At 43.2% G+C, this 14,404-nt stretch overlaps 1 protein-coding gene and 1 long non-coding RNA gene across 2 annotated transcripts in view; one reads left to right on the forward strand and one right to left on the reverse strand.

Annotated features, from left to right (window-relative positions):
• The first annotated feature begins 620 nt into the window (after window positions 1-620).
• Window positions 621-14,404, forward strand: part of DHX37 (DEAH-box helicase 37) — a 978,033-nt gene continuing 964,249 nt past the window's right edge. Inside the window, exon 1 of the mRNA XM_084996148.1 lies at window positions 621-667. The gene's annotated coding sequence lies outside the window, so the exon portion shown is untranslated. The remainder of the gene's footprint in view (window positions 668-14,404) is intronic.
• LOC106505915 (uncharacterized) overlaps window positions 2,806-14,404 on the reverse strand; it is a 189,642-nt gene continuing 178,043 nt past the window's right edge. The window contains exon 5 of the long non-coding RNA XR_014827366.1: window positions 2,806-5,901. This is a non-coding gene — a long non-coding RNA (uncharacterized LOC106505915). The remainder of the gene's footprint in view (window positions 5,902-14,404) is intronic.

A 14,404-nucleotide genomic window follows, 5' to 3' on the forward strand; every position in this document is an offset into this window, starting at 1 on the left:
TTTTTTGCCTTTTCATGACTGCACCTGCAGCATATCGAAGTTCCTAGGCAAAGGGTCCAATCAGCTTATGCCACAGCCACAAGCAATACCAGATCCAAGCCACATCAGCAAACTACACTGCAGCTCATGGCAATGTCGGATCCATAACCCACTGGGTGAGGCCAGGGATCAAACCTACATCCTCATGGATACTATGTCTGGTTCTTAACCCGCTGAGCCACAAGAGGAACTCCTCAACAAGTCTTTTTTTTTTCTCTATCTCTCTTTTTCTCGCTCTTTTTTTTCTCTCTTTCTTTCTTTCCTTCCTTCTCTCCCTCCCTCCCTCTTTCTCTCTTTCTTTCTCTCTTTCTCTTTCTTTCTTTCTTTCTTTCTTTCTTTCTTTCTTTCTTTCTTTCTTTCTTTCTTTCTTTCTTCCTTCCTTCCTTCCTTCCTTCCTTCCTTCCTTCCTTTCTTTCTTTTCTGCATTTTGACCTCCAAGGGCAGAGATGTGATTTTTTCATCTTCCTCATGGCATACTGTATAAAACATGCAAGGTGCTGCTTTTATTTCATTTTCTTTCTTCATCTCACATTCTCTCTTCTGTCTCCTCCCCCATCACACAGACAGAGATAAATGTCTCAGACTTCCCATGTGGCTCACAACATAACTACTCGGCATTGCTTTTACAGTGGCTGTGGCTTGACTCCTGGCTCGGGAACTTCCATATGCCACAGGTGTGGCTAAAGGGGAAAAAAAAGTCTCCTTCAGGACCTGGAGCCTTTGAAATTATGTAGTGTTGTGATTGAGGGCTTTGTGTGTGTGTGTGTTAACTGAAATCAATATAATTAGTCATCAGATTTCTAAAGTGTGATTGGTTTTGTTTTAATTTTATTGAAGTCCTATTTTCACGTGGTGTCAGCTAACTCTAACAGGCTTGTCCATTGTCCGTCCCTTCGAAAAAGCAAGCATTGATAGCTGATTCTTTGGGATTTGCTCCCAAAGCGCCAAGTAACATACTGGTGTTAGCACGTCATTATTTTATTGTTTTGGTGTTGTCTATTCTCCCCCACACCCTCAAGACACTTAGTCGTCTCTTTCTCCTCTTCTCCATCACTACATCCATGCTTTGCATTATCCTTATAAATCTGCTGAATTGATATTCTATTGTGGAAACAGATGACACCACCACCATGACAGCAAACAGAAGGTTTAGCTCAAAGGTTGTTCTGGTGAGAAAGTCCCCATCATTTATGTTGGGCAGAGATGCAGAGGCAGGAGGACTGAGGAAGGCAGCAGGTGTGCTCAGGTGGGAGCTTGTTGGCTTGAGGAACAAGAAGTGGGGCATCTTATGTAAGGGATTGGGTTGCATGCTTGGTTTTCTTCATTGGTTGTCCTGAATTGGCAATGGAAGCTAGATGTCATGGACCATGTGCTGACTGCTCTGACCTTGTAGCTGTGAGGCTGTGATTTGGTTTCCTGGACATGTTGTTGCTGAGCTGGGGGTTTGGGTCAAAGTTCTATTATCACCCATGATCTGGTCCTTGTCTGTTTGCATTTTCAGTTGCATTTTGTTCATATGTATGATTAGCTAAATCTTCTTCACAATGATAATTGTAGTATCCTATAAATATTTTGCTTTCCTGAATATTTAGTTGTTTTCTCTTCAGTTAATAATTATCTTGTGTAAAGAAGACGTGGTACATATATACAATGGAATACTACGTGGCCATGAAAAAGAATGAAATAATGCCATTTGCAGCAACATGGATGGACCTAGAAATGATCATACTAAGTTGAATTAGTCAGAGAAAGAAAAATATCATATGATTTTCACATATATGGAATCTAAAATATCACACATATGAACCTATCTACAGAACAGAAACAGACTCACAGACATAGATAGAGAAGAGACTTGTGGTTGCCGAGACCATGGTGGGGGAGGGATGGAGTGTGAGTTTGGGGTTAGCAGATGCAAACTATTACATATAGAATGAATAAACAACAAGGTCCTACTGTGTGGCACAGGGAACAATACTCAGTATCCTGTGATAAAACATAAGGAAAAGAATATATATATATATATATATATGTATAACTGAGTCACTTTGCTGTACAGTAGAAATTAACATTGTAAATAAACCATACCTCAGTAAAAATAATAATTATAATCTTGTGTTTGTGTGTGTTTTTCTACCACTCATCAGGACCATTCATTTAAGTCTAAACTCTCTAAAATCATCTAATCCCTCTTTGTCTGTTTGGCAAGAGAGAGTTATTCTATTCATCTCATCTTCTTGAAATCTCCTACTCTGCAATCTTCTGCTATTTGTCTCTTGGGCAATGCCCTTCAAATTGTGAAAGGAATTGATTTATCAAATTTGATAGGGCGTGAACAAGGATAGGATAGAATTAAGACATTTTCTAGATAGGGAAGATCTCAGAAAATGATCTATCATAGACTCTTATTCAGGATGCTACTAGAGAAAGGGGCGCTATCAAAATGAGGGAATAAAGCAAGCAAGAAAAATTCATGGAATCGGGTAAAAAGGAGGGTGATCCAAGGAGAAGGTAAAGGGAGCCCCAGAGTGATGGTGAAAAGGAGTCCCCAGATGGCAAATGTGTCCTAGAAACATCTATGGCTATTTCATTGCATAAGTAGCTAGACCAATGTGCCTCCAACTTTCACAATAAACTGGGTGTTATTCTGTATGGTTTCAAACCAAATCTTTGATGAATTTTTACAACACAATTTACCTGGATGTCTCGCTTTGGAAAAAAATCTAGTAATAGGAGTGGGTTATCTTTATTGTTTTTTAGGTTATCTTTATTTATTTTTTTTTCTTTTTACCACTGCACCTGCAGTATATATAAGTTTCCAGGCCAGGGGCTGAGTCGGAGCTGTATCTGCAACCTACTCCACAGGCATAGCAACACCAGATCCTTAAACCACTGAGTGAGGCCAGGGATCAAACTTGCATCTTCACAGAGACTACATCGAGTCCTTAACCTGCTGAGCCACAGCAAGAACTCTTAATATTTAATATTTTACTTTATCTGCTTAAATTAAACTATGAAATTCAGTAATCTAAAGTCCATTTTAATCCACATGTAAAGGCATTTATTATTTTTAAAAAAGCCATTTAAGGAGTTCCCGTCGTGGCTCAGTGGTTAATGAATCTGACTAGGAACCATGAGGTTGCGAGTTCGATCCCTGGTCTTGCTCAGTGGGTTGGGGATCCGGTGTTGCTGTGAGCTGTGGTGTAGGTTGCAGACGCAGCTCAGATCCAGCATTGCTGTGGCTCTGGCGTAGGACAGCAGCTATGGCTCCGATTCGACCCCTAGCCTGGGAACCACCATATGCCACGGGAGTGGCCCAAGAAATGGCAAAAAGACCAAAAAAAAAAAAAAGCCATTTAAAAAAATCCCCTCTCAGATTACATAGGAAAAAAATGACAATGAAATTACTTTTACACTTGATTCTCTCCACGCTGATTAGTCTTCTGTTAACAAGGGTTTGACCAATTCACAGCCAAGTTCATTTCCTTCCTTGCCACTTTGACAGCTTTCTCACCTCCCAGGCAGTAAGAATGTACAGCTCAAATTTTGCCAGAGCAAACATTTTCAGGGTAACTTTTGAGATGTAGTGGTTTAGATTATGGGCCTTAGGAAGCATGGCAGCATTTGGGAAGGTAAGGGAGGCTTGAGTAATTAAGTAAAGGAGGTTTGAACAAAGAGGTGAAGGTCTCAGTTCTGTTACGTGCAGTAATTCCAGGTTGAAAAACCTGGAGTTTCCAGCAATGTATCAATGATCAAAAGAATGCATCCTGTGTTTCTCTCTCTCTCTCTCTCTCTTTTTTTTCCTGTTTATGGCCCCACCTGTGGCATATGGAAGTTCCTGGGATAGGGGTCAAATCAGTGCTGCCACTGCAAGCCTACGCCATAGCCACAGGCACGCCAGATCCAAGCCAAGTCTGTGACCTACTTGGAAGCATACAGCAACACTGGATCCTTAGCCCATTGAGCGAGGCCAGGGATTGAACCCAAATCCTCAGAGACACCATCAGGTCCTTAACTGGCTGAGCCACAGTAGGAATTCCATATTCTGTATGGTTTTTGTTGTTGTTCTTGTTGTTGTCTTTTTAGGGCCGCTTGTGTAGCATATGGAAGTTTCCATACTAGGGGTTGAATTGGAGCTGTAGCTGCCCGCCTGCGCCACAGTCACAGCAACACTGGATCTGAGCCATGTCTTTGACCTACACTAAAGCTCACGGCAATGCCAGATCCTTAACCCACCGAGTGGGGCCAGGGATCAAACCCACGTCCTCATGGATCCTAGTCAGGTTTGCTACCACTGAGCCACAACAAGAACTCCAACAGTCTGTGTTTTTAACAACAGATTTTCCAAATTCCCGACTCCCTGCTGATAGGACCATGGCAGGCTGTGTATGCTAACAGCCAAGGGATGGGGTTGAAGGATGGCTTGGGTTTGAGTCCTCAGCCTGCCAGTCACTAGCCAAATGACTTTGGCTGGACTTCATTTTTCCGAGTCTCGCTTTTCTCTTCTCTAAATGGGAATATCAACATACCCTACTTTTACACTGGTAGTGTGGATTGAATATGGTACTGCCAGCAAAATGCTAGTAGAATTGCCCCTATGTTTTTCAAGGGGAAAGGTGGGACCAGAGACGAGAAGTGCTTGACTAAAGACACTCGACTTGCCAAGGACAAGTTTGAATCAAGCCCATTCCATTTCAAAGACTGTGCCTGTGTTCTGACTCTGCACAAGCAATCAGAGACAGTGGGGGCTGTGGGCAGCTCTCTTGTCTAATTTCAAACCGAACTTCAACCCCTTCCTAGGGTCAAGGGAAATAAATTCCATCTTTAGTCAAGATCAGGGGAAATAAATTCCATCGTGGCTCCCAGCACAGACTGTTCAAGCCTGTGGGCTCCCTCTCTGTTGGATAGACTGAGAGGCACGTGGATCAGTGACAAAGATGGTCCCTGCCTCCCCTCTGTCTCATGTCCTCCTGCCCAGCTGTGTCTGCTATCGGCAGTGCTTGGGGGGGAACCCTACAGAATCCCCAAAGTACACAGTGACCTTTCAGTCGAGTGAGCACAACTGGACTTGTCATGGTCACACATCTAGATAAACTGACTTTCTATTTTTTTAAAAAAACCTATCTATTCTCTAATATTTTTTTAGTTTACTTAGCTATTCTCTTACAGTTTCCAGATCTGCCTTAACAGCCCAGGCCCTAAATCTACAGACTCCTACAAATGTGTTTACCTACACACTCAAACCTTACTCATTCTGTTCACAAAGACCAGGTATAGCTTGGAAGAAAGCTATTTATAAGGACTTTGAAAACAAAGGGAAACTTCTAACACAGATTTCACTGAGGTCTGATGTGGTATGCCTGAATTTATGCCAGTTGAATATACTAGATAAAAAACAAATCAGATTTCTTTGAAGTAAAACACCTTTTATCTCTGGGGTTTAGCTGAAAGCTTAATAGAAGAGAATGTGCCAAACGTAGGGCTGGTAAGTCTCATTAAATTGAAAACTGGAGATTATTTAACTGTGTTAAATAATTCACCTTCATTAAGATGAGCGGGGGAAAAGCCTCTGAAAACGCTGTGTATCTTTTCACCCAAGAAATGCGTACGTTGGATTGTTTTTTCCACATAGACGTTTGTCCTAATATCCTTCTCCATCGCTTCGGCGAATAAATCTGTCTTTTCTTTCTTTCAGTTGTTCTGAAAGGAACTGATAATGAGATGGCAATGGAAACATCTTCAGGCTTCTTAGATGGTGACTGGGCCCCCAGGAGCTCCAGCTCATCCTTACTCTGCAAGTGGTTGGCCCTCCTCCAAGACCGCCTCAAACAGCATCTTCGCCACACAACCTTGCCTGTCTCCCTGTGGATATACACACAGGCAGAATCAATGTCCCCTCTCTTTGTGTGCCTCTAGAATTCTTGACATACTAACATTTGCAAATGTTTTATAATTGATATTGGGGTCCACCAGCTGCATCCAGCCTACACCCTTCAAATGCAACCTGATAAAATAGCTCCTAACAAACTCCTACAACTCAATAATGGAAACAAAATAAATACACAATTGAAAAATGGGCTAAGGGGAGTTCCTGTTGTGGTTCAGCAGAAATGAATCTGGCTATACCCATGATGATGTGGGTTTGATCCCTGGCCTTGCTCATTGGGTCAAGGATTCAGTGTTGCCATGAGCCTCAGTATAGGTCACAGACTCAGCTTGGATCCTGCATTGCTGTGGCTGAGGCTGTGGCCAGCAGCTGTAGCTCTGATTTGACCCCTAGCCTGGGAACTTCCATATGCTGTTGTTGTGGCCCTAAAAAGCAAAAAAAAAAAAAAAAAAAAAAAAATTTGGGCAGAGGACCTAATGGACATTTTCCCAAAGATGATACATAAACAGCCACCAAATGGATGAAAATCTTCTCGACATCACCAATCATTAGGGAAAAGCCAATCAAAACTACAATGGGATATCACACCTATTAGGATGGCTAGCACATATCAAAAAAACAGAGAAGAAGATAGCAAGTGTTGATGAGGCTGTGGAAAAACTGGAACCCTTGCACACTGTTGGAAACATCAAATGTTGTAGCCACTATAGAAAACAGTATGGAGCTTCCTCAAAAAATAAAAAACAGAATTACATATGATCCAGCAGTTTCACTTCTGGGTATATATCCAAAAGAACTGAGGTCAGGATCTCAAAGAGATATCTGCACACCAATTTTTTTTTTCCTGTTTTTTAGGGCCACACCCACAGCATATGGAAGTTTCTGGGCTAGGGGTGTAATAGGAGCTGCAGCTGTCGGCCTACACCACAGCTACAGCAAGGGGGGGATCCAAGCGGAGTCTGTGACCTACGCCACAGCTCACAGCAATGCCAGATCCTTAACCCACTGAGAGAGACTCAGTGAGATCCACAGGGATCAAACCCGTGTCCTCATGGATGCTAGTCGGGTTCATTACCACTGAGCCCTGCATCATCTCTTTTTGTGGGTTCATCACGTTTGCGATTGAAATAAATTTACAAGGCATATGAACAGGCAAAAAAGACAATTTGAAGAGATGGAGCAAACATCTGAACCAGACATGGCAAGAGTGTTGGAATTATCAATTATACATCAATGAATTAGGAAAAAAAAAAAGAGAGAACAGGTTCTAAGAAACATTTCCTGAGTTCTCCTAACTGTGTTCTTCCACTCAATCTTCAGTGAGTAGCTTCGTCCCGCTGTCATCCTTGCATGGCCCTGCAATAAGGCTTTCTCTGCTCCCAACTCCCACGTTGCAGTTTGTTTGGACTCACTGTGTGTCCAGCACACAAACTTGTGTTTAGTAACAATTTCTTTTTTTTTTTTTTTCTTGTCTTTTTGCCTTTTCTAGGGCTGCTTCCCACAGCATATGGAGGTTCCCAGGCGAGGGGTGTAATCAGAGCTGTAGCCGCCAGCCTACGCCAGAGCCATAGCAACGCAGGATCGGAGCCACGTCTGCAACCTACACCCCAGCTCACAGCAACGCCGGATCCTTAACCCACTGAGCCAGGCCAGGGATGGAACCCGCAACCTCAGGGTTCCTAGTCAGATGCGTTAACCACTGCGCCACGATGGGAACTCCAACAATTTCTTGTTTCAATGAACACTGAGTATCCTGTCTATCACAAGTGCCTGAAACATCCAGATAAATGAGGTGCAGTTCCATTTGGGACACTCTTTACTTCTAGAACCCAGCTGCCACCTGAACAGTACTTCAAATGTCATTAATATTATTATTATTTAATTTCAACTTTTAAAAAAATTATTATTTTTTTACTTTTAGGGCCACACCTGTGACATATGGAAGTGTCCAGACTTGGGGTCGAATAGAAGCTGCGGCTGCCTGGCCTACAGCCGCAGGAGCAGCCATGCTGGATCCAAGCCACACCTGTGACTTACGCTGCAGCTTGTGGCACCACCAGACCCTTAACCCACTGAGTGAGCCAGGGATCAAACCCGCATCCTCGGGGAGAGTATGTCAGGTTCTTAAGCTGCTGAGCCACAACGGGTCCTCTTTGTTCTTCATTTTTAGAACTGATACTCACCAAACAAGCAGAGCACCCCAGATGCCAGAGGAAAACTGCTCCCAAATCAATCAGATGTTTCTCTCCATTTATAGTTTTCTAATTGCTTTTGCTACCAGCCAGGTTCCTTGGCCTCCTTAAGCAATGGAAATTGATACGAGGCCAGATAGGAAAATTCAGGCAAGGCTTTATTGGGTCCCCTGCTGCAGCAGAGGGGGAGCAAAAACAAACAACAGATTCCCTTGCTTGCTCCCTCTCTGAGTGGGGGGAGCTGGTTCCTAATTTGGGATGAGGTAGGGGTCGGTCTAGGAGTCAGGCCAGAGGGATGGCTTAGGTGGTCTGCCTACCCCTTGGGTGGTGGTGGCGGGCGGGGGGCTTGCGCAGAGCCCTGCTTTTGCTCCTGACACCCTACTTCTCTCTTAGCTCTTGGGAAGTGGAAGTTGGGGTTTTAGTTTTTTTGTATCTTGTGACCCATAATTTCCCCTAACTGTATATGCACCCAGCTAGTTTTAGTCCCTTATTGTTTCTTTGTATATTGTTGCTTGAGGAGGTGTTTGTCCAGGTACAAACATTGCAGCCACTGTAGCCAAGGGGTCCTGGTTCCCAGGTCCCAGCCTTTCTCATTTTCTCTTTGATCTGAATGACAGTCTATCACTTAAACTTGCATGTGAAAGGGATGCTTGATTTCTAACACTTCTGAAGGACAGAAACCTCAGCTGTTGTTCCTGGGCAGAGAGGGCTGCTGCCCGGGTCAAGAGGAAGGGAATCAGGGAAGGCATGAGCTTAGGGCCTGAGTCACTGCATCTCTTTGTGTGTGAAGGATTTGGCCCCACCTGGGTGAGGGCTTCCAAAGCTGAGGACCCTTCACTGAGTCTTGACCATGGCAGCAGGCAGCACTCAGCATCCTGGCCTCCAGGCCCGGCTCTGCTCTTCACTCCAGCGTGGCAGGATCAGGGCTTCCGCAGCTGCCATCTGGGGCCCTCTTAGACCATTTGCTCCCTCATTAAAGAAGTATGTGTTGGAGTTCCCATCGTGGCTCAGTGGTTAACGAACTGGACTAGCATCCACAAGGATGTGGGTTCAAAGCCTGGCCTCGCTCAGTGGGTTGAGGATCTGGCATTGCCATGAGCTGTGGTGTGGGTTGCAGACATGGCTCAGATCCCACGTTGCTGTGGCTGTGGTGTAGGCCGGCAGCTACAGCTCCAATTGGACCCCTAACCTGGGAACCTCCATATGTTGTGTGTGCAGTCCTAAAAAGACAAGACAAAAAACAAAACAAAACAAAAAAAAAAACACTGGTGTGCATGGGGACTGGATAGTCACAGAGGCTGCTGTTATGGTCTCTGTATTCAGGTTGGGAAGAAGAATTTTCTGGCATGGCAAAGTGAAGGGAGAGAAGAGTTTATTGAGATGAGAGATGCTGTTTTTATAGCCCAGGGAGAAGAGAGGTCTCGAGATACACCTGCTGACCTGCTGATTGGTCGTGGAAAGAGGGGTCCTTGTGATACACTTGCTGGTTGGTTGGGGGCTTATAAGGCCCCATAGGGGCGGGATGAGGAGTGGTCCACATACCTTTCCTAGTAGGGGGCAGGAAGGAGCTGGGCAGGTTGCTCAAGGTGGGGGAGGGGGAGATGGGTGGGGCGATGATAAGGGTCTGGTAATACTTTGAGTTCTCTCTCCTTGAAGGGGCCTTGAGGCCTAACAGCTGCCTAAGGAGTCCACAGGAGACTAGGAAAGAGAGGCAAGAAACTAGTGTTGCAGGTGTAACAGTTATTAATGTGCAGACATTCACATCCTCCACACTGCTTGCCAGGTCAGCTCTAAGGCTGCAAAGACACCCAACTCAGAATCCAGGTCATTCTGCCTTTGCATCAACGCAGGAAATGGCAGCTGCCATCAAGGCAGGCCTCGCTCTGAGCCCCACATTCTCCTGGAACATCCATCCGGACCCCTGATGAGGCCCTTATCTTTCATCCCAACTAGTATTCGCTGCATTCTTTTTTCTTTTCTTTTCTTTTTTTGATGCAGAAGTTCCCAGGCCAGGGATCAAACCCCCGCCACAGCAGCAACCAGAGGCACAGCAGTGACAATGCCAGATCCTTAACCACTAGGCCACTAGGGAACTCCTCACCACATTCCTGCTAAAAATTTCAATAGAGGAGTTCCCACCATGGCACAGTGGGTTGATCCAACTGTAGTGGCTTGGGTTGCTGTGGAGGTGTGGGTTTGATCCCCAGCTTGGTGCAGTGCATTAAAGGATCTGGCATTACTGCACTATGGCACAGGTCACAGCTGTGGCTCAGATTCGATCCCTGGCCTGGGAACATCTACATGCCACAGGTGTGGCCATTAAAAAAAAAAAATTCATTAGCGTTTCATCAATTATTCAAAAAAGGGAGAGGAAAAGAGTTAGAAATGACAATCTCTCTTAAGATAGAAAATAAAACTTTTAAAATTCAACCCAAAGAAATTAAAATTTGTAAATAGAAAATAACAAGCTGAAGATGTCTGGGCATTGTATTCCACTCTAATTTATAGCAGAAATAATTTCACCATCTGAAACACATTCCTGTTTGTTACTGCAACTCATTCAACTCTAAGAAAATTTAAGATTATACCAGAAGTGCAAGGGAGTGTTCACCATGAAAAAAAAAATCTAAAACCCATGATTTACAAGTTTGTGATCGTAAAGATTATTCAGCCATCATTAATTCCCGATAATGTAATAAAAACTGCCTGAGTTCACTGGTTAAAATGGCCATCATTAACAAGTCAACAAATAACAAATGCCAGACAGGGTGTGGAGAAAAGGGAACCCTCCTGCACTGTTGGTGGGAATGTACATTGGTACAACCGCAAAACAGTATGGAGTTTCCACTATGGAAACAGTAGTACCTCAGGAAAAGGAAAATAGAACCATATGACCCAGGAATCCCACTCCTGGGCATATATCCAGGCAAAACATTCATTGAAAAAGGTACATGCACCCCTATGTTCACCACAGCACTATTCACAGTAGCCAAGACATGGAAACTACCCTAAATGTCCAACAACAGATAAATAGATTAAGAAGATGTGGTATATATACACCATGGAATACTTCTCAGCCATAAAAAAGGAACAAAATAATGCCTTTTGCAGCAACAGCAATGGAACTAGAGTCAAACTAAGTGAAGTAAGGCAGAAAGAGAAAGACAAATACCATATGATGTCACTTATATCTGGAATCCAATATATGACACAAATGAAACTACCTACAGAAAAGAACTTGGAGAACAGACTTGTGGTTGCCAAGGAGTCAGAGAGAGAGTGGGATGGACTGGGAGTTTGGGGTTTTCAGAGGCAAACTATTGCATTTGGAGTGGATAAGCAAGCGATCTTGCTGTATAGCACTGGGAACTATATCTAGTCACTTGTGATGGAACATGATGGAGGATAATATGAGAAAAAGAATGTGTATATACATATACGTATACATATATACATATATATATATGAGACAGGGTCACTTTGCTGTGCAGCAGAAATTGACAGAACATTGCAAATCAGCTATAATAAAAAAATAAAAATAAACAACACACTAAAAAACGCCTGCGAGTTAACAAAAAATGAAGATGCTTATGTGTAATTAGATCCATCCTGTTCAGATACGTATTCCAGTAACGCCTGTGTAGGAAAGGCATGTCTATTTTCAAATTCTTATTCTTTAAGCCAGCTTCATTTAGGTACCAACCCGTAAAAAAGCCTCTCACTTTGTAATATTAAAATTAAATATGCAAAATAAGTAATTTTATACACAGCTTTCCAGAAAGCCCTTCACAACGCATCCAAATGTAACCATGAATGCATGACAGCATTTTACAATTTGATCAGCTGAATGGGCAGAGCAGATTTAAACACACGCATAATTCTTTTTACACGGTACACATTGTAGCTGATTTCCCACACTGGATTTACTTAATTTTTTTTTAACGCAAAGTGTGGTTTCTGAAAGAAATTGAATTTTCCCCATATGACTACGCCTGGCCATATCAACATTTTAAAAAGTGGGATACACAGAGTTCTCATCGTGGCGCAGCGGAAACGAATCTGAATAGGAACCATGAGGTTTTGAGTTCGATCCCTGGCCTTGCTCAGTGGGTTAAGGATCTGGCGTTGCCGTGAGCTGTGGTGTAAGTCGAAGACGTGGCTCAGATCCTGTGTTACTGGGCTGTGGTGTAGGCCGGTGGCTACAGCTCTGATTAGACCCCTTGCCTGGGAAACTTCATATGCTACCTGTGCCACCCTAAAAGACAAAAAGACACACACACACAAAATTTAACATACAGTAATCTGGGGTTCCTGTTGTGGCTTAGTGGGTTAAGAACCCGACATAGTGTCTGAGAGGATGTGGGTTCAATCCCTGGCCTTGCTCAGTAGGTGAAGGACTCAGTGTTGTCCTTAAGCTGTGGTATAGTTTGCAGGTGTGGCTTGAATCTGGCATTGCTAGGGCTGTGATGCGGACCTGCAGCTAAAGGTCAGATTCGACCCCTAGCCTGAGAACTTCCATAAGCTGCCAGTGAGGCCATAAAAATACATATATGTGTGTGTATGTGTATGTACATATATATGTATATACGTATGTGTGTGTATAGTCAGTAATTTCCTGCACTTCTATTCACTACCAACCAAGTATTCGAAAGAGACATGAAGGAAACAATCCTATTTAGCACCACATGAAAAAGAAAAAAAATACCTAGGAGTAAACCTAACTAAGGAGGCAAAAGACCTGTCCTCTGAAAACGAGAAAACTCTCATGAAAGAAATTGAAGATGATCAGTGCATATTTTAAAAGAATAAATAAATAAGCATGGTTCCTGCTGCCAATTCATTGGAAAACTAATGGGAGAGATGAACTAAACAGATAAACAGAGACATGAATAAACTGAGAACAAACCGTGAAAACTTTAGGAAAGACATAAACATGGTTGCCTGGCAATGGTGGTGTGCTAGGTGAGAAGGTTTCCCTGAGGAGGTGACATTTGGACGGGGATTCAGAACGGTAAGAGGGACACCTTAATTGAAGATCAAGAAGCAGATTCCACGAAGAAGCCAAAGCGCATTCACCTGGTTTTCAGTTTCCATCAAGAGCCTCCATTCTTCTGAGGTTCACATGTCCTAGGGTTCCATTTCTCTTTCAAGGCCAGTGCCCTTCTCTTGTGGACAAGGAAAGATGAAAGAGACAGTGACAGGAGGTTCAAAGGAACCTGCTACATCAGCATGGGAAACAGGCCCTTTTGAGCTTCAGAAGACCTTGATTTACTGGGAGGAAAACCTCTTCTTTTGGAATATATGGGATGCGTCTTTAGAACCTCCCAATTCATTGGATCCGGGGTCTCTCCCTCTTTTCATGATCATCCCTTTAAGTCATTCAACTGAGCCCCAAAATACCTCCATAAAACAAGGCTACATTGTTGACCTTCGAAAGCAGAAGGGTAGATGTTACCACCGGATGGCAAAATATACAGAGTTCCCCAAGATGAAGCACCCTGTCAAGTCAGCATGAATGACGGCTTCTCTCTTTCGGAAAGCAGATTTCATTTAAATGCTGTAACACACCCAGGTCTCCATTGCATAGCAAACCATCGTCCCACAACTGGCCAGATTAGCTCTCCACACGTTACTTAGTTATTCATTTATTTTGGAGTGGAGCTGAAGTGCTGTAAACCTAGTAATTAATGCTAACACTTTTTTTTTTTTTTTTTTTTTTTTTTTTGCTATTTCTCTTTGAGCAGCAAACTCACATTTAGCAATAATTCTTCAGCCGTCTTCTGATTGGCATCTCCCCGACATATTCATTTTAATGGATGTGTGCCTCCTCAAACAATCATACGGCTTTTGGTTAACGGAATGTTTTTAAAGGAACCTGTAAAAACAAATTCACTCAGTATTCGTGATCATTTCTAAGATAAGATGAAATCAAATTCACTGAATGTACAGATCACTCTTTGGGGGTCTTGGTAGCATTCCCTATTTTATTGTAAGACTCAGTTCAGTGGCAAACACTTTGAGTTGGCCACTTTACAGTCATCCTGCTCCTTCCCTGCCTTTCTTCACTAGAGAGACTGGAAAGCAAAAATACTTTCTGGATTCTCTTGCAACTAAGTGTCATGTGACCCAGTTAGAACCAAGGTCACATACTTGAAATTTTTATAGGAACAGCAAACCTATCCAAACAAAAATCAAAGACTTGTGAGAAGAATTTTGTTGGCACCACCCCCCTTTATCTCCCTGGAATATAGATGCAAAGGATGGAGGTGGTGCAGTCATTTTGTGC

Source organism: Sus scrofa, chromosome 14, assembly GCF_054392235.1.
Source record: "Sus scrofa isolate SSC_HxYL_T2T_F1_AM1 chromosome 14, Sscrofa_HxYL_maternal_Yorkshire_Landrace_v2.0, whole genome shotgun sequence".
Lineage (NCBI taxonomy): Eukaryota > Metazoa > Chordata > Mammalia > Artiodactyla > Suidae > Sus > Sus scrofa.